Source organism: Ictalurus punctatus, chromosome 6 (genome assembly GCF_001660625.3).
Source record: "Ictalurus punctatus breed USDA103 chromosome 6, Coco_2.0, whole genome shotgun sequence".
NCBI classification, from domain to species: Eukaryota; Metazoa; Chordata; class Actinopteri; order Siluriformes; family Ictaluridae; genus Ictalurus; species Ictalurus punctatus.
This window is the reverse complement of record NC_030421.2, coordinates 30368509-30390047: the sequence shown is the minus strand read 5'-3', so window position 1 is coordinate 30390047 and position 21539 is coordinate 30368509. Positions and strand designations below refer to the sequence as shown.

The window sequence follows — 21539 nt, the reverse complement described above, 5'->3', positions numbered from 1 at the left end:
AACGTGGTTACTGGGCAGTGAGTGCTCTGAGTCACACAGGCAGAGATGCTGTCATGCTCCAAAGTACCACCGCGCGCACACACCAACAGGCGAGGGAGAACGCAGCTCGGAGTGTGTGGCATTGTAACATCGTTCCTTGGTCCCTAGGGCAACGAGACCACTTAAAACTCCAAAAGGTGCTCTCACATATGACAGAAGTGACGCTTTATCGTTAACAATCATCATCCGCTGACATCCTGCTCACGCGACTCTCTGAAGCCAGAATCAAAAACTCAAGAGCTTTCAAACGGGTGTGGGTAAAAACATGACGCAAAGAGACGTTACAGAAACAGCGTCGCCTTCTGCCATGCAAACAGAGTATTCACAGGCTGTATTCCAGGCCCACATCTCTCTACACTTCACGTACAGCTCTACTGATCTACGTTCGAGAAGGTCTAAATTCGAGCAGGTCCGATTTATCGCATTTTTACTTTTCATTACATTTAAATTTACTAAATGACTCAAAGTTACCATTATTACAGCTGTATCATGAAAACAAGTCGGTTGCTTTATGTGCAAGATTTGCGCCATGTCCTTCTGATCGCATTCGGTCCAGTGCTGCATCGTGTGCTATTTCTCAAGTTTTAATCCTAGATCCCATCTGCGAAGAAGATTGATATGAACAGCAGCAAGGTAATTTAGGAGCACAGCGTGATATATTTACATTAGTGTATACCATATGTTCTGTGCATGACACAAGATAGAGTTTTATTTCATTTAATCCAAATGATTTTTTCAGACTACAACCAATTATCATTTTGTGATAATGGCAACCTAGAAATATAAAAGGATATCTAGAAGTACAAAAGTGTGTGTGTGCGCGCGCGCGCTCGTGTATGTGTAAGGAGAAACAGAACCAGAGAGAATGAAGAGAATAAGACAGACAGTGAAGAGACAGAAGGAGGTAACGCTGCTGCTGGACTGATACGAGAGCAGCCCAATTGGGAAAAGATCCCAGAGTGACTACAAAGGACACAAGAGGAGCTGGCTCCATGTGAACAGAGCCGCAAGCCAGGGAGAGAGGGGGAGGATGAGTGGAGAGACAGAGGAGAGCAGGAGGAGGAGGAGGAGGAGGAGGAGGAGGAGGAAGAGGAGAGAGGCCACAGCTGACCAGCTGCTCCCCTTACCAATCAGCACATAGCTTTTAAATCAACACACATGAAAGCCGGCGTGATGGACAGCATGAATAGCACAGGAGGATGCCTGTGGTGCTTATTACAATCAGAGGGAGTGTGTTAGAGAGATAGGGACAAACTCACACACGCGCACATACCCACCTGCGCGCGCACACACACGACCATGATTTTTTTAAACCAGCTGTTTATTAGGATCACAGGAGTCCCAGCACTCACTCACCCACTCACACGCTCTCTTTCTCTCTCTCTGTGAGTGTGTGTCTGTTTCTGTGCACCTCTCTCTCTGTACATCTCTATCTCCGTGTCTCATTCTGTGCGCAACTCTCTCAGTCACATTCTGAGCGTCTCACTCTGCCTCATTCTGCGAGTCTCTCTCTCTCTCTCGGTGTCTCTCTCTGTGTCATTCTGTCCCTTTTGTCTCTCTCTCGCTGTGTAATTCTGTGTATCTGTCCATCTCTCCGTGTGTCCCATTCTGTGTCTCATTCTGCACGTCTGTCTCATTCTGTGCATCTGTGTCTCTCTCTCTCTCTCTCTCTGTGTTTGTCTCATTCTGTGCATCTGTCTCTGTGCATCTCTCTCTCTGTTTCTCATTCTGTGTTGCTGTCGCTCTCTCTCTCCATGTCATTCTGTGCATCGGTCTCTCTTGCTGTATCTCATTCTGTGCATCTCTCTCTGTGCATGTGTCTCTCTCTCTCTCTCTCTCTCTCTCTCTGTCATTCTGTGCATCTGTCTCTCTGTGGGCCTCTCTCTCTCTCTCTCTCTCTGATTTTGTGCATTTCTGTCTCCCTCTGTGTCTCCCTCCATGTCATTCTGTGCATCTGTGTTTCTCTGTCTCTCTCCATCTCATTCTGTCTCTCTCTCTGTCTCTGATTTTGAGCATATCTATGTCTCTCTCTCTCTCTCTCACTCTCTCTCTGTGTGTGTGTCTCTCTCACTCGCTCTCTGTGTGTGTCTCTCTCGCTCGCTCTCGGTGTGTGTCTCTCTGGGCATCTCTGTCTCTCGCGGCTTGTCTCACGGTCTCGGTCTCTCTTCGCAACACACGTCTTCCTGAGCTTTTAAAACCTCTAAATAAGCAAAAGAATCAATACTTTACATTAAAGCATCCATTACCATTATCGGCTACTGGACTACGACCGCTGCCTTTCTATACATACAAACGTACAGAAACACACTAAAACACACACAAGTGACACGGGGACCCAAGCTAAAACTAAATGGAAGCTATATGGATAATATCAGGGCTGCAAGCTAATCGCTCATATGATTACATCTCCTCGTCACTTTATTTCAAATCGACAGAAAACACTATAGAACTTGCATTTCTTGTGGATAATGTGATATCTTTTTTAAGAAATATTGAATATTATATCCACTTGACTGACGTAGCTAATTTATTAGTTAAGGATGATCCTGATCATTATTAAATCATGTAATCAGTTCCATCATCCTGAGACTCTTTCTCTCTCGCTCTCTAAGATGACATTATATAAACCATCCTAAGCAGAGGAGGCACAGATGAACCGAGCTACACTCCTCCACCTCAACAAACACACAGAGAGAGAGAGAGAGAGACAGACTGAATGAATGACACAGCAAATATATATTACACATTTCACACACAAAGCTCATTTCTTACACAGATAAATATAACGAGGGTGTGTTGGAGATCGAGAGAGTGATGTTTGTCCTTCAGCAGAGGACAGCAGGAAGAGAACTACTGCATGAAACCTCAGCATCGCTGATCGAGCCAAACATAGTGCAAGTACGAACATTCGCGCACACACACACACAAGAAAACAATTTCCATCTCCATTGCTTACATATATACACATCCACTGCTTTAATAACTGGGTTATCAAGGCATGTATACGTACACACATTCACAGAGACTTTGTACAAAAGCTTAGGAAATAAACCTATTCAGTAAGGTACAGTCTCTAAAACACACACACACACACACACACACACACACACACACACTGCAGCAGAGTACTTACAGATAAAAGCGCTGCGATGCATGGTCGGTTTTCAAGGAGAGACTGAGCAAAGGAGAAAATAGCTGAGAGTGAGAGAGAGAGAGAAAGAAAGAAAGAAAGAAAGAGAGAGAGGCATGGATGAAGAGAGAGCCTGCAGTGTCGGCGTGAAAGAGTGGGTGGTAGCAGAGCTGGTGCTGCTTGCGTCACATTTCATGAATGAAGGGGGCCTGGTGACGCAGGCATGACGCAGCACCACACACACACACACACACACACACACACACACACACACACACACACACACACACACACACACACACAGGAGGGAAGGGGAGAGGACCAGAGTAGAACAGGAGAGGAAAAATTTGGGGAACAAGAGTGCTTTTATATCAAGCTGATTGTGTGTGCAGTGTGTGGCGCGTGTGTGTGTACGCTTCAATCAGGATCAGACTCCAGCAGTACGCATTTGCATCTTGCATATGTGTCTTGCTTCCAATTTGCACAAGTGTACACAAGTGCCTGAATCCTTCAAGATTTTCTCTCTGCAGCTATTTATAACTGACTGCGCAGCATGCTTCAGCCTCGAACACTGCCCAAAAAACAACACAATGATTAATAACTGCTCTCTGACGTCAGGGTAGGCTTTAATCAGTGGCACACGGCCTTTTCTATGAAACTGATCAAGACTGAGTGTACAGAGCTTCTCCTTAAGGCTAGAACACAACCAGAAATAGACCCTGGATCTGCTCAAATGACATAATTACTGTAAACTACATTATAACAAAAGACGTGAAAGACTACACTGGGATAATTCTGTGCCATGAATTATCCATTTGATCTAGCACAATATTTAAAATGCAAGGCATTGTTAAGGATGACACTGTTGTATAGTGCGAAGATTAACGCTGTCCCAACTGGAAAACATTCAACAGTAGTTTAATGGTCATATCTGAACATTTTTTGTTTATTTGTGCAGATTGTCGTTGAAATTAAAGTTAGGGTAAAATCAGATCGTCTGAGCAAACTGCTAGCTTTCTGATACAAGAGCTAACTCGATTTGAATTCACATTTAACTCTTCACTGCATGGTGTTGCCATATGGCAACAATTCATTTATCTCCATTTTTTTAATAGGCAATAATACAAAACTAATATTTTCCTATATAACTGGAAAAGGGGTTTTTTTTTTTTTTGGTCATAATAAAAAGACGTCACATGACTTGGAAGTGCGGTTTGCACTTCCTTTTCTGCAATCACATGGCATAGTGAAGATCAGCGGAGAGCTCTCAGTTATATACATTTTTCAATATTTAGGCAAAACTACTTAGATGAAAAATTTGAAACACTATTTGAGATAAGTTAACATTTACTGTTGGTCATTTAAATCCAATTATATATTTTGAATATTTTATTCAATGGTAAAATGTCATTGCTGCCATATGGCAACAACATGCGATAATGGAACTGTGGTATGTGCAGTCATGAACTGAAACAGGTTTACACTGCAAAAAGGCTTCTCTAACAGTATATTTACATTCAAGAGAAAGAATTTTAAAAAATACTTCATACAAAACATGTTTAGATCTCATTTTTTAAATGTATTTTGAGTGAGTAAATCCATCCACCTTTCTAGACTTTCCTTTAAAGACATACTAGGTGGCAAAAAATGGTCTGGAAAATGCACTAATTGTAATCTCAGACATTTGTGTTGTTATTTTCGACTATATGATACATCTTCCACCATTATACATTGTTGCCATATGGCAACAATTTACCAACTACATCCCCCCCCCACTTTTATTTATTTATTTATTTATTTTTACATATTTTTATTACTTTTTAACTAATTCAAGTAAATGTTCGTGCATCATAAGATATAACAGCCAATCATGTTTCTACATGCAAATGTCCTGAGATTACACAGCTTAACAGGAGAAGTTGGTGGGGGCATGTTAGGGGTGTTTCCAATTTGCATATTCATAGAATCTACATTTCTACCCTGGTGAAGAAATCTAGGCATGTGTTTGTACAGTTATTTATGCTGACATTTATGTTAAGCAAATGGTTATTCAGTACAGGTCTTCAAAACCAACTGGCTAAATATCCCTGGATGTTTTTTTAAAATCTTTAAGCTATGAGGGTAGTGAGTAATTGCAAATAAACAAATGTCTCAATTGCAAAACATTCACAGTGACTATGTAAGCTGACTGGCATCTCTAAATTGTCCATAGTGTGTGAACGGGTGTCTCTGTGCACGATTGTGCCCGTCCAGGGTGTCCCCAGCCTTGTGCCCTGGGAGTCTCCTGGGATAGGCTCCAGGTGCCCCGCGACCCAGTGTAGGATAAGTGGTACAGAAAATGGATGGATGCATGGATGGACTGATCCAAATCGCCCAATAATAACACCCTGAACAATGACACTGAAGAGTCCATCAAATATCTATTATTTAAATGATCATAAACTGTGTTTTTTTTTTTTTTTTTTTTTTTTTAAAGGTCTGGTAATTATCATGCTTAAAGGAGACCAATTATGAACCTTTTTACAAAATAAACCTCAGGTGTCCCCAGAATGTGTCTGAAGTTTCAGCTCAAAATACCCTACGGATAATTTATTATACCATGCTGTAAATGCCCCTTTTTTTGGGTGTAAGCAAAAACACGCTGTTTTCTTGTGTCTCTCTTTAAATGCAAATGAGCTACTGATCCCCGCCCCCTTTCCGGAAGAGGGCTATGCATTTACAGCTCGTGCTTCGCATATTACGGCAACAACTACTCAGGAGAACCAAATGGCCGACAGCATAAAGGTGTTCAGCCCTATATGTATGAACCAGAGTCGGACATTGATGAAGGAGAGACTCTGACAGAAGTAACAACTGTAAGAATAAACCAGGAGGTTTCTGAATGGTTACTCCGTGAATACATTCAGAGACAATGTTAACTTTAGCTGCATTAGCCGTGGAATCTGCTAACAAGCATGTTCGGAAAGGCTATTTGCAAACATTCACAAAATATAGTGCATACCTACATCTTCTGGATATGAAGCTGGATCATGAACAGTTGGTATTGATCCATCCATAAGGAATCAAATTTTTTTAGCTAATCTTGCTTTGTATTGACCCTCGTTCATAAAGCAGTCTGGTGTGAAATGATTCTCCCAAACATACGAATTGAGGTATTTTTTTTCGGAGCACATTTCCTTCAAAATAAAACTTCTCCACTGCGTCTTCAGTGGCTCTGATGCTGGGAATACATGAAAACTCATGATCATTTTTACAGCCAATAACAGAACACTTACGAAGCCATTCATAACAATGGGAGAGACCAAGGAATATAGCTGTGATGTGCAGTAAAAGGTTGTTGAGCTTTACAAAATGGGAAGTGGCTATGAGAAAATAGCACCAGCTTTGAAAATGCCCATTTCCACCACCAGGGCAACAATGAAGAAGTTCTAGTCAACTGGAAAATGTTATGAATCAACCTGGAATTGGACGCGTGTCTATATCGTCTCAATGCACTATGAGGAGGATGGTTCGAGTGGCCACAAAATCTCCAAGGATCACAGCTGGAGAATTGCAGAAGTTAGTTGCGTCTTGGGGCCAAAAAGTCTCCAAAACTACAATCCGAAGTCACCTACATCACAAGTTTCTTGGAAGGGATTCAGTTTGCCAACTTCAAATGGGGATCAGGTTCTATGGTCAGATGAAACCAAAATACAGCTTTTTGAAATTAAAAACCAGAGGTGGTTTTGGCAAACACAGAGGTAGCCATATGGAAAAGTACCTCATGCCCATGGTTAAATATGTTGGTGGCTTTTAATGTTTTGGGACTGTTTTTCTGCCAGAGGACCTGGACATTTTGTTAGGATACAGTTTTTCCCCCAAGCTGCCAGAATTCATCTGCAGTGACATGTGACGGGTTTTTCCCAAACTAATCACACACATGCTCAGGATGAGGGAATGTAATCAGTTTAACTACTGCCAAACAAACCCTGGTGCAGGACTACGTGCCACCATGCACTTTCCTGTGGAACTGCTGTGGCTAAGCCCGGTTTTGTACAGAGACATTTTAAACTTGCCTTTTATTTCTACTACTCCCGTTTCTATTGTATTAATAAACCATGCAAAACAAAACTAACCTCCATCAGGCTTCTTTTTCCAGCAAAGCTTAGACATGAACAGACTTAAGTGCTTTAGCGATAAGGAAAAATCTTGAGTTTACATGGAATGACAGATGGCTATTAAATTATACACCATCATCACATTGACTTGATTTCTAGCTCCTGGTTAGCTTCGGAAAGGAAAATCAATCTTAAATGACTTGCATATTAACATGTGATCTCTGGTGGCATCCAATATTTACTTTGTTGGTTACACGTTGGTGTACTTTCATTTGGTTAATAGTTACGTACATTTTCCACAACACTGTGCGCCTACCTGCTAATAATGGTGCAGCAGCGCTTTAGTCTTAGTCTCAATCAGTCCAGCCCTCTCACCTCTACACGCTGCTCAAACAGATCAGCTTCCAAAGCTTCAACTTTCATCCTAATACTGCCATCATGCTCGTCATCTCGTTTTCATCTCATCATTTTGAGTCCAAAGTTTGCAGTCTCCACTACTTCTATCCTGGATGTCTCATTAATGACACTGAATGTCAATGAAAAAGTTTTCAGAACCTAACAGCAAAGTATGGCCATTATCCCTTACATTTGAGACTTTGATGGGGTTTTTTTTCCCCCCTACATATTAAATGTCACTGTAACTGCACATGCAATGTCTCTATAATCTCATCGCAACAGACAACTGCTAACTTCTGACAGAAATAAATACCAAATACAGCAAATTAGAACCACTCAAATGAAGACATCAATATAAACTAGAGATGGCACCGATCCGATCAGGAACCCAAGATTGGCGTCGACGAAAAAAAAATGGCGGATCACATATCTAAACCGGTAACAAATGCAAAGATTGGACTGGAATTTTGACAAGAAATTTATTTTTGGAACCGGAAACGTTTACATATTAAACGACTTGATTTTTTTTATCTGTATATATACAGATTTATTTATTGTATTTGCACTTACATGTGTGTGAAAAAGTTTAACAGTGACGTTGGGTATCAGCTGATACTCAAGGTTTCAATATTGGTATTGAATAAACATATGTAATGTGTTTCAGGGTGTACTCCTCTTTTAAGTGAGTGAGTATGAAGCTGTTGTAAAATACATTATTCAAGTAAGCAGCGTTTTTTCCCCATGGATAAAAGTTGCGAGAAAATGTGTTACAGTATAACTAACTAACTGCTTTTACTGGATATAATGCAGTGTTATGATTACAGTGGAGGTTTTGTACACACATTAGCTGCAGAACTGTGGGCATTCAAGCTTCATGCTGCAGGTAAGCCTCTGGCTGTGGAATCTTCTGCTCGAGGTTATCACAACCACCACAACCCTCATGAAATACACAAACAATCGACCTGAATAATCCAGTTTATGGTAGACTGCTGCAGAACTGGTAGATCCAGGAAACTTTCTCCGATCAGCCATAACATTAAAACCAATGACAGGTGAAGTGAATAACATTATCTTGTTTCTATAGAACCGGTCAAGAGGTGGGATATATGAGGCACCAAGTGAACAGTCAATTCTCAAAGTCGATGTGTTGGAAGCAGGAAAAATGGGAAGGCGTTAGAATCTGAGCGACTTTGACAAGGTCCAAATTGTGATCGATAGATGACTGGGACAGGGCATCTCCGAAACGGCAGGTCTTGTGGTGTGTTCTCGGTATGCAGGGGTTAGTACTTACCAAAAGTGTTTCTACACAAAAGTAGAACTTGGCTTTAAATATTACTACTCATTCCTTTCTCGTAGTTTGTATTAATGCACTTAACTAACTGGTCACGCGTTATTACATTGTTGGCTATCACTTTTTAGCCCAGTTTCCAGACAACCAAAGCATGGGACATGGTTGTTTCCAGTTCCCTGGTAGGCTAGCTAATGAATTTATCATCATTTGTCCTCCTTTGAGGAAACACATACGGTAGAAGCACATAAACAAAGTGCACTTCACAGGCACTTAATTTCTCATCAATCACGTATGAAAGCTGACAGACTTCACAGCGTGACTGCTGACATTTTCACTGTGATTATTTACTCCAGAATGGCAACAAAACAGAAGACCTTTACCTGTGGTGAGGCTGGTGAGCATGTCTTACAGCTACATCTGAAGAAAGCTCAGATTCAAAGCTCTCTGCACTTTCCACTTCACCTGCAAACATACAAACAAAAAGGCCAGAGGTCACAGGCCAGAAACCACAATCTCAGGACTAGAAAGGGAAAGGAAGCAGTTATTTCTGTCATCTGTGTTGATTGTAAAGACTAAGAGGTGATTCTGTGTGGGTTTGTGTCTTGAATCAACAATGGCACAGTATAGAGCCATAATGCAGGGAAAGCCCAGATCTAAATATAGACTCAGATCCTCCATAGACAAGAACAAAGTACAAAGACAAGAGAAAAGGGAGATTCCAGGAATTATAAGCAACAATAGACATCAAGACAGATTATACCACAGCACGGCTGAGGTCCTGAGTCTGATCGGTTACAAGTTTTATATTAATGTGCTCATTTATTGTTGTTTTCTCTAGTGACAGACATTCTCAGGGACCTGAAATAATAATAAACTGATTCAAAGGCTGTGTCATTTAAAGAAAACCAAACATGATCCTTGATATGCCAAAACAGTCTGGAAGAAATGTATTCATAGAAGGAGTCTCCAGTGTCAGCGCTTTAGAACAGCAAGTTTGAATATCAACCTTGCTTTCCCTTTGTTCAGACAGCTCTCAAGATGATGTGAGCCAAATTTGGTGAAGTTTGGACAAAATTTGGAGGAGGAGCAGCAAAAATGGCAGTTAGATGCAAGCATTTTTAGCATGTTACTGTAATTTTTGACCAGTAGATGGTATTGGCACAAAAATTGTTGCATAGTCTCAGGTTATGGTCCTGAGATGCTAACAAAGTTTTGTTTCAGTGTGCAAACTTGTTGTTTGGTAGCTTCACTGTCAGATTCATTGGCGCATTATGGCCAAAGCGTTTGGAGTATCGAGATTCTTAGATATCTTTTGTGAGGCTTACTCTGAAGATGACGTGTGCCAAAGTTGAACACACATAGTTGAAGTTTGACCCAATCGTGGTGCTAGAGCATTGGCAACACTTGGACCAAATTTGGACAGAATGTTCGTTATTCCCATCCCAATCAGTGTGCCAAATTTCACAACTTTTACTAGATGGTTCTATGGGCTGCCAGACACACCCTAGCCAGAAATTACAGAAGAATATTAAGAAAAGGTAGAATAATATTCGGATGCCTAGGCACCTTTGGTGCTTGGCCCCTTTAAAACAAATTTTTATTTATTTATTTTTTAAATCAGGCCACATCAAGCTTGCGTGTTGATTATTTTCCTATAACAGCATGTCCCATCATGTACTTAGTTTTAAAAAGTGTAGAGTGTAAAAGTTAATTTAACTGACTCAAATCTTATACAATATGAGAAAAATATCACGATTCGCAAAGACATTTCTATGATGCATGATATGCATCGCAATATAGCCTATAGGTTTGTTACAAACTGCCAGCAAAACAGTCATTTTGCATTTTAAAAAAAAAAAGAAAAAAAAAAGAAAAAAAAAAAAGAAGGTTAATGATACTCTATCTAATGTCTATAAAATAAGATTTATTTTAACATTTTGCAATTTTATGGATTTTAGGAAGTATAAGAGTTTAACATTAAATCAGCTGCCTCAAGCCAATGTTTATTCTAAAAAAAATAATAATAAAAAGATACTACAATATCAATATTACAACGTCATATCACCTGGTCCTACTCTAATCTGCATACTCATAACAAATATCAGACAAAAAAAGGGCTCTGAAATGTCCAGGACATTGGCAGCAGCGTGTGCTTTACAAGGCCAATGCGAAAATGTTATTTACTGAACCTTTAACCTATCAGACAGAAAGTCAAACAGATGAATTCAGGGGATATTAGCGAAGTCTAGTCTCGACTAGACAGGAGAGGTGAACGATTGCTCTATTGTAGGACTGGGGTAATGAACAGCTGCTCATGCCTGACACAAACCTCTGGGGGGTGTGTGTGTGTGTGTGTGAATGAGAGAGAGAGAGAGGGGGGGGGGGGGGGGTGCTTAAAATGAGGGAAGCACCATGTTTAATCGCCTGCTCCCCAGCCACACCCTAAGGGGCTGGAGTGTGTTCCCTAGTCTCTCCACATGAGCAACGAAATAAGCCATTACATTAAAATAAGTCATTTCACACATGACTGCTGCTGTCTTTGTGATTAATGTTGAATAGTAAATGAAAGTGGATCGGCCAAAACATACACCCCATGCTCGGTTTTGTGGAATTTCGCCATGAAACCAGCATTTATAGACTTAGAATTAACTTTCATTACAAAAGAGCTCATACACATTGATGATTGTGTTGTGTATGATTCACATGGAAGTGGTGCTAGTGTCACGTCTGATTCATAAAAAAAGTGAACAGTGTTGAATAAATACCTAATTATTTTAATGACATGCTAAGAAAATGCATAGTTAGGAGCTACTGAATCAGGAATTTTAATAACCAGGAAGTCTGCTAGTTGTAATTCACCAGCTGCTGTATTAGTTCTGCTCGGATGAGCAAAGAACAAATAAGAAAATAAATATGCCACCTGGACACTATAAGGGAGATCAGACTACATGATTTTTATTCAAATGGTATACTTGTAATCAGAGATGGCACCAATTTGATACCCAGGATCAGTTTTGGTTTTTATATAAATATATAAATAAATAAATAAATAAATAAATAAATAAGAATGAATGAATGAATTAAAAACAGTGGATCAAATATCAAGAGAAAAATAAGAATAAATCTGATCTGATCCTGTAACAAATGGAAAAGAGTGGAACTGCATTTGACAGTTTAAAAAAATAAAATAAAATAATGATTATATTTGCAATAAATAATTGTGTGACAACACCACGCACACATGCTCAGATCTACAATGACTTACAAGCCAATGTAGACACATTATTATTTCACTAAAACATTGTTATCTTGCTGACACTGCAATACCATCTTTTCATACCGAAACTTAAAAAACACCCCCAGATGTTACAGGTACAATAGTTTGGCCACTAGTTGAATATTGGCTGAGAATTCTGGGAGTTTGTCTGCGGTACGAGAGTACAAGCGGGCAAGCTCATCCTGATGGACAACATGGCTAGGATTCCAAAGCTCTTTCTATCCAAACACACCATTGGCAGCAAAACTGACATCATAACAATAATTAAAAAAAAAAAAAAAACCCAGACACACACACACACACACACACACACACACACACACACCCCACCTGCATTCAGTCTTAGATCTTGACACAGTATGTTCAACCTGACATGCAGCCTATTATGTAATAGTGTCAATGTTTCAGGGACTTTCCAGCTTGTTTCACTCCAGGCCGTGTCCTCAAAACCACAAGCGGTGTCTAATCCACCTTAACTTCTCTAAAAAGTAATCTCAGTCCTACCACCACTGAAAACAAAATATGCGATTCAGCTTTTATTTGGAGATAAAAGTGGTTAAAAAGCCGTCTCTCTCACTTCAGGCTGCGGTCGCTGGCTGAAAGAGAGACAGCCGTGTGCCAGCTCTGTTACACTCTCATTACTATTTCAGCAAGATAGGAACATATGTACCAATAGCTCCTGTGTCCCTTGCATGAAATTCTCACACACACACACACACACACACAGATCCTATGTCTCTTGCATGAATAAGACAAAACCAGAATAGGGAGGAATTTGCTCTGCTCTACTAGTTATGGAAAACGTGCCTTAGGTTAGACGATACGATTATATAAATATCAGTACCGCAATAAATTATATAACTTATACACTGAACACACATCAACTCCAGTGTTATTTGCAGTAACAGAGGATGAGGCAGCAGACAGGATGAATAAAATCACCAAGATGGCAAAAAACAACAACTATGAGTACAGGTTTTGATAAACATTGTGGTACATTACATGCAGTGAACATGTTTGTTCCACGCCTCATACTCTTATACTACTCCGCTGGTTTTCTCAGAGGTACTGGAGCCTATCCCAGGGGACTCGGGGCACAAGGCGAGGGATACCCTGGACGGTCCATAACAGGACACACACACACACATACACACACACACACACACACACACACACACAGTGGACAATTAAGAGATGGCAATCGTCCTACAACACATCTTTGAACTTGGGGAGGAAACTGGAGTGCCTGGAGGAAACCCCTAAAGTACGGGGCGAACATGCAAACTCTGCGCACACAGGCCGGAGGTGGGAATCGAACCTTCTACCACGGAGGTGCGAGGCAGACATGTAACTACTAAACCACTGTGCTTCATAAGAGAATTCTTTGGTTGCAAGTTGAGGCTGCTGGTCTTAGAACACATAACACAACATGCTTGCTAGCAGCCATTTTAGTCCCATTGCGACAAAAACGGAAGTGAAACTCACGGGATAGCTACAACTACAATAGTGTCGATGGGAAACTGTAACCAAAACATGTTAAAGGACTGAAGAAAATGATTACCTCAAGCCCCCCACCCAAGAACGTTTGTGTTTACGCAACACTGTTCTGCATGACTTCAGATCATGCTGATTAAAAAAATATATAATAATAAAATAAAATTATACACATCACAGATCTATCGTTAGAGGATCTTCAGCAGCTATATAATCTGGCATGGACGACACAATCACAGTCTGTTATTGAATTCAGCCAACCTTTTATTGTGATCATGGCATACAGCGTGACAAGTAAATAGCTCAAAAGACCTCTGAAATCAGACTGAAATCTGGCTTTAGAGGACAGCAGTAATGGATCAAGGATAAGTCTGATAGTCAACTCTGATAACTGGATGAACATAAATTTCGTACCTCTTCGGTCACTGATCACCTGCAACAAGCATTGTGAAGCAAAAGCATAGAATAAATAACAGCACTGCATTCAGAATTCAGTGATTCGTGACAACGCCACACACTTATCAATCCCTACACTCAGACGTGCACAATACGGAACATATCAAATGCAATCAAGTCCTCTGGTGTTTAGCAGTGGTTCAACACAGGCAACACAGCCTCTTCAGACATGCCGGAGTCTGATATGGTGCTCACAGATTCCCCTGTCCTGGGAGTTATGTAACCAGGTTATAAACCTGTGTCCAATTCCACATGGCCTGAAAATCCAATCTCAAGTCCAACCTCTGTGTCAACAACTAAATGAGAGTATGGAGAAGGAAAAGCAGTACCGCCCTACGTGAAATTCATGCAATTCATACCACAGCAGGGCGAGGATCGAAAAGGATGCTGATTTAAGAGTGGAAAAACAAAGATCTGACCGGATAGCAATCTGGAGAACTGACCCTGCCTTTGTAAAAAGACTTTATTAGAGGTAGATGAGGCAGCAACAGAGATGGGATGAATGCTAATGAAAAAGGAAAGGACAGAAAGACAGGAAAGGGATGGATGGAGAAAGAGCCCACGCGTGTGTGTGTGTGTGTGTGTGTTTGTTAATGTACTCCCTATGAGGCGCTGCAGGCAGGAGTAATTATAGCAGCACACTGACCTGTGACGAACGCTACAGCAACAAAAGGATCATCTAAACACCGGTACAGGAGAATACACACATGTAGCAGCATCTGTATCACCTCAACACCAATATACCGATCTCCACATGGCGCTAATATATAAACACACAAACATACACACATTAATCCCTCACGTATCATCATTTCAGGTTTCAGTGCTATGCAATTACATTATAGCCAAGGCTGTAATAACACCAAAACACTCTCAGCAAACAATTACACACACACACACACACACACACACACACACACACAAACACACAACAAAAAGTACCTATACTTTTATCTACTCAATAAATCAGGATTGAATAGATTAGAAAATTTCCATCAATTTACCCTGGTAAAATACCAGAAGGCTTACAGTTGTGCTTATAAATTTACACACCCCTTGCAGAATCTGCAAAATGTTGATAATTAATAAAAATAAATAAATAAATAAATAAAAAAGAGAGGGACCATTAAAATTTTTATTATTATTTAGTTCTGGCCCGAATAAGCTATTTCACATAACAGATGTTTACATAGTGACCAAAAGACACAATACTAACTGAATTTACGCAAATGAACCAGTTTGAAAGTTTACACACGCTTGATTATTAATCCTGCGCGTCGTTAGCTGGATGATCCACGACTGTGTTTATGTTCCTTAGAGCTGTTCATGAGTCCCTTGTTTGTCCTGAGCAGTTAAACTGCCCACTGTTCTTCAGAAAAATCCTCCAGGTCCTGCAGATTCCTCACTTTTTCAGCATCTTCTGCATATTTGACCCCTTTCCAACAGCGGCTATATGATTTGGAGATCCGTCTTTTGACTGAGGACAACTGAGAGACTTCTGAATAGGATGATCGGTATAAATTGTTATTACTTTGTTTAAAGATCTTTTTTTTTCAATTTAGTACTGCATTTCAGATGCTAAAGAAGGTATTTACATGTTTCCCAGAAGAAAAAAACAAAACCTAAATTTACACTGATCGCCTTGTTCAAAAGTTTACACCCCCGCATCTTAATCTATCATGTTACCTTCTTGAGCATCAGTGAATGTATGCATTTGTTGTACTAGTTGTGTACAAGTCCCTTAGTTGTTGATGCCTCTTTTTTCTTTTTTTAATTATTAACATCTTGCAGATTCTGCAAGGGGTATGTAAATTTATGAGCACAACTGAATTCGCATACTGAGACATGATTGGCTCCTATGTTTTATTATGTAATAATACTCTCCTATCATATTTCTAAATGGTAAACTGACATTTCTAGCTCTTTTGTACGCATTTAAATCAATATACAAAAAGTTCTATAAAATGTCTGGGAACCTTAGCACGCTCAGCCTTGACTTCAAAATAAAGCAGAGTAAAACAAACTTACAGAAAAACCAATTCTCTGACTGCATATGGAGCCTCTTTTCTAGAACAGCCTAAGATGCTGCTCATATCTAGGCTAAAATAGTGTAACCAGCCCTAATGAGTTCCCAAGCTTAACCCAACAACATCTGCCTAAAGCTTACGGCCAATAAGACCCTACCCCTAACCCTCTCAGATGACTATGGTCATGAGCAGGCAGTAGCAAATACAAATTCTTAGATTGAGTATGCACAACTTGCTAGACAGCAGATCCAGAGACTTCAGCTTGGGACAAACAAACAAACATTACAATTCGGTTCATTACGAAGAGCGTACATCCGCTGTTGAAGAAGCGCAGGAATCACCATTTTAATGGATTTATGACAAATATTTTGCGTGAGAGATTTCCAAGAGACTCCTGGTACATGGTGAGGACGGATGATGAGTGTATGAGCAAATCTGCTTCAATGGAGGCTCTGAGAAAGCCTACACAGCCCTAACCCTGGGGAGAGGAGGAGAGAGACAGCATCATTACTGAAATGTCACTCAGCAGGAGAAAGAAAAAAAAGAGAAAGAGATTGGAGCCCTTGTGAGGTGAGTGAGGAGGAATGGAGGGGGAGGTGAGGAAGTCAGACACACAGGGAGAGACGAAGGGGCAGGGAGGAACACACCACCACTTTGGTAAATGGTTTGCCTTTTGTTTGCTTTCCGCTTAAATGCTGAGCAGCACGGAAAATACAGTACCACTCCAACACCAGTGTGTGTGTGTGCGCGCGTGTACACGATGCATGTTAGCAGTTCCAGTAAACAATTGTTTACTTTGATTGTTTTGATCAAGCTGAAGGATGTTTTACACATCAGAATACAATTGAACTGTTTCCTCTCAAGCTGATAGGGAACATTAAACACAATGAAGTGTACAGAATTCTATATAATAAAAAGAAAAAAAAAAAACCCCTCTGTTCAACAACACTGTGTTGTGATGAGGGGAAACAATTCCTGTGGCGAGGCATTAATACTTCCCGTTACTGGGAAAGTTATACAAATAGGTTACATGACATCATGACTGGGTAACATCATCATATCGAGGAAGGCATTTAATCAACAACCCGGGATGATCGGCAATCATCAAGAGAGAGAGAATGAAGGCGGCAGCAGCAGACAGTGAAAGCGAGACAGGCAGGACGGTGTCTCTCCGGGGGGAGATTAGTGGACTGGTCTCTGGTGCCAGCGTATGCAAACTTAAGTACACTGATGTTGCTTTGATACTAGACTCAAACCCTGCTTCATAATGTCACTAATAAACAACTAAAACACACTGGACCACAGAGACAAACAAACATTCACTGTATTTAATTTACCATGCTTTATTAAAAAATTAAATTTGGTCATCCCTGCTCATGTCCTCGGTGTCTGCTCACTGTTCTTCAGAAAAATCCTCCAGGTCCTGCACACAGTGGGCAGGTTAACTGCTCAGGACAAACAGGGGACTCATGAACAACTATCATAAAACAAACACAGGCGTGAATCAACCAGGTAACAAAATTAAGCGTATGTTAACTTTTGAACTGGTTCATTTGTGAAAAATCAGTTATTATTGTGTCTTGTGAACTATATGTAAACATCTGTTATATGTAATAGTTTATTCAGGGCAGAACTAAATACATTTTTTTTTTTTTTTTTACATTTACAGGTTCTGCAAGGGGTATGTAAACTTATGACCTCAACTGTATGAAGAACAGGACCTTGTAGGTTTTCAGATTTTTCTTTCAGAAGGGGAGTTGCTCCTGGACATCAGGTCAGCATGTGTGCAGCCTGTTACACGACCTATTTACAAGCGACTCGGTGAAGCGCATGAAGGAGTCATTACATAATAATCAGATGCATTTTCATGTGAATGCAGAAATGATGAAAATATATCTCTCTCTCTCTCTCGCTCGCTCTTTAATTTAACTTCTCCCTCGCGCTCTCCGTCTCATTCTCTCGAAGTTCAATCATTATTATCATTAGAAATATGCTAGTGGGTAAAAACGTAAAAAGAAAAAGAATCACTTTCTTATATGAGCTCTCTCAGTCTCTCTCAAGTCAAGGTTATGTCAAAATTTTGCTTTATTGGCATGACAAATATTAACATTTGTTCTCTTTTTCCTCTGTGTTATAATTAGAAAAATGCTAGTGGTTAAAAACCCAAGGCCAAAAAGAAAGAAAGGAAGAAGAAGAAAGAAAAAAAAGGTCTGTCCATTTGTCTCTCTCTCTCTCTCACTCATTACAACCATCCTCTTCCCAGTGTATTGAGACGATATAGACACGCGTCCAATTCCAGGTTGATTCATAACATTTCCAGTTGACTGAAACTTCATTATTGCCCTGATGGAGGAAATGGGCATTTTCAAAGCTTGTGCCTTTTTCATATACCCACTTTCCATTTTGTGAAGCTCAACAACCTTTTGCCGCACATCACAGCTATATTCCTTGGGCTTACCCATTGTTATGAATGACTAAGGGAATTTGTGTTGCCTCATATTTATACCTCTGTGAAACAGGAAGTCATGACCGAACAATTTCCTGTTCCGTGTCACCCAGGTGTACAAAAGAAAATTACAAATATGGGAATATACTTCAAATATATTTTTCCCCTCACAGGAATTCATAGGGGTGCCAGTAATTGTTGCACACCTATATTTAATAAAGATTGTTTTTGTGATAAACCTGTGCTTTGTTTGCAATTTGAAACTCATGAGAGCAGAGTGTTTGTGAATATTTTGAACAAAAGCTCAAAAGGTTAAACAATAAAAGAGAATTTTTCCACAGGCTTCTTTGCTCATATTTACCAAGGGTGCCAATATTAGTGGAGGGCACTGTATACACACACACAGTCCCACCTCTCTCAGTCTTCTTGCTTCTCTCCCTTGCTCTCTCTCTCTCTCAGTTTGTCTTTATGTCTCTCTCCAATTTCTCAGTTTATCTCTCTCTCTAAAAACCTCTAACAATAGAACTGCCTTCCTACATGATCCAAATTACACATGCATAAGCCCAAAACCTCCATTTTCACCATCAGTGACTCTCTATCAATAATACATGTGAAATACATAATATTTACAGATACTTATTGGTCTTGCAAACCAGTGCAACGCCTGCTGCGTTGGAGACGACGTGCATGGTACACAACCCAGTGCACTCATACTCTGGAAATGACCTTGTAATTCTCGCTTATGTTCGTCTGTGCAAACTGGACTGGACAGGCAACGTCTTGTTACTGTCAGCCATCTTTACCGATCACACGTCTTGATGTGCTAACTCACGCTGCCAGACGAACAGATCTTACAGATCTATGGGATTTAAATTTGTGACAAAATTATTGAACGTAACTTTTCAAGAAAGGTACAATGAGAAAAAAAAGAAGACGACTGAAACTAAAAACAGAACTCTGTTGCAAAAATTTAACATGGCCTTCAAATAAATAGCGTTCTTTAACAGTTTTCTAAGCTTCGTTTTCGCCAATCGTGGTTTATGAATGCGCTGCCGGAGTTTTCATTCACGCTTTCAAAGTTTTCGTTTATGCTCCGCCCGTTTACCTCCACCATTTGGGCACAAACCTCCCGTGTGGGCGGGGCTTAATAGTGATTTACTCTCATTGGCTAGTGAGAGTTGGATCGACAGCTCCCGGACCTACAAGTAGAGACATGAATTTTGGAGAGCCTTCTGGATGTGGTTCTCTGTATAGTTATAGTGTTTGTACTTTGTAGTGGAAATGACTTCCTTACTTACAAGATTTGAGGTTTGGGTAGTCAAATATGACTATTTTATTCCAGACCGCACTGAGCGTCGTCGTCATCCTCCTCCTCCGCCTCCTCAGCTGGACACTCGAGCTCTCGATCTAAATCTCACTAGCCAATGAGAGTAAATCGCTGTTAAACCCACACGAGAGGTCTGTGCCAGAATGGCGAGTGTAAACTCTGGCAGCACATTCATAGACCATAATCAGCGAAAATGAAGCTTAGAAAACTGTTAAAGAAGGCTGTTTATTTGAAGGCCATGTTAAATTTTTGCCACAGAGTTCAGTTTCAGAGTGTTTTTCTTCTCCAATTGTATATTTTTGTTTGTTTCTTGAAAAGTTACGTCCAATACTTTTGGCACAGATTTAACTCCATACAGATCTCCCACTGCATAAGTACATCACGACAAACAACCAACTTCGTATCTCACAACCAAACACAGCGCTTCTCACATTACAAGCAATCTACGATCGTTTTTCACTTGAACTCAGAGGCACAAATTCAAAGAAGAGTTTGGTTCCAGGGAAATTGGGTGTCACTGTGCGAAAAGAGAAGTGTGTGTTTACTCAGCCCACAACAAAAACCTTGCAATTTAAAAGGTGGGACTTTCACAGTTTTTAGATGGGATTGGTTAGAATTTGTCTTCTACTCCATAATGGGCATGCACATTGAATTTCATTTGCACGGACAACATGATGCAAAAACATGCACTTTTTTTTACTGCACACGTCAGCACTGCATATACCAAAAGCAGTCGAATTAAAATACAGAAATCCAGACAGATCACAAACACTCTTCCCAGACTTCTCATGTGAAAAGACTGAAGTGAAAGGGAATATATACAATTATATTATACTTCAAGTTAAAAAGAGGCTTGAACATGCTAAAAATAATAATCCACCAGTGCTAGGAACCAAAATAATGTTAAAGTGAAAACAATGAAAACCTTACAGAGCTCTTGGGCAGGTTATAAATGACTTATTAAAATGCAACACACCTTCTCTAAAATTGTTTTAAGTCATCCGGAGAATATGACTTACGAATTCCGGAGAATTTACGAGATATTTAAGTTTAAAACATGATCCTGAAAGTGGCTACCAGCAACTGGTGACTATTCAGGTTACAATTATATACAAGCTGGGCCACACAATAAACAAGGGAGTCGTGAAGTGCTGTTTTATGCAGCTGCTCCTAAAGGAAATCTATCCGATCGTAATGAAGATAACCGAATCGCTGAGTTAAGAGAAAGCCCTGCATCTGAAGTCAAACTGAACACAAATGAACAATATAAGAGTGCCTTCGGGGAACAACAGGGGATTGGACTGTTCCATGAACCAGTAACACAAGTTTCCAATGTTGTTCATTCAGAAAATGAAAATATTTAACATCAGCTGTGTCTCTCAATTATGTAGAATATTTGAACAGAGTTAAACGTGCGGATTTTCTCTAAAACTGAATGCAATCTGCTTTTCCACCAACCTCATCATCATAATCATCATCATCAATCTTAATTAAGTGCTTTATCCTGGTCAGGGTTGCAATAGAGCCGGAGAACGGAATTCGTGGTGAATCTGGAGCCG

The 21539-nt window shown here is 40.2% G+C and overlaps 1 protein-coding gene across 8 annotated transcripts in view; it reads right to left on the bottom strand.

Annotated features, from left to right (window-relative positions):
* The window catches only part of si:ch211-45c16.2 (mitogen-activated protein kinase kinase kinase 13), a 53635-nt gene that overhangs the window by 29040 nt on the left and 3056 nt on the right, over nt 1-21539 (bottom strand). For 5 of the 8 annotated variants that reach the window (XR_008396607.1, XR_008396608.1, XM_017470485.3 and 2 more), the window contains exon 2: nt 9334-9415. The exons of 1 other annotated variant lie outside the window; for it this stretch is intronic. The gene's annotated coding sequence lies outside the window, so the exon portion shown is untranslated. Of the gene's footprint in view, nt 1-3172; nt 8147-9333; nt 9416-14826; nt 14941-21539 lie in introns of those variants that run through there. 2 more of the 8 variants (XM_017470486.3, XM_047155871.2) reach the window with 2 other exon arrangements.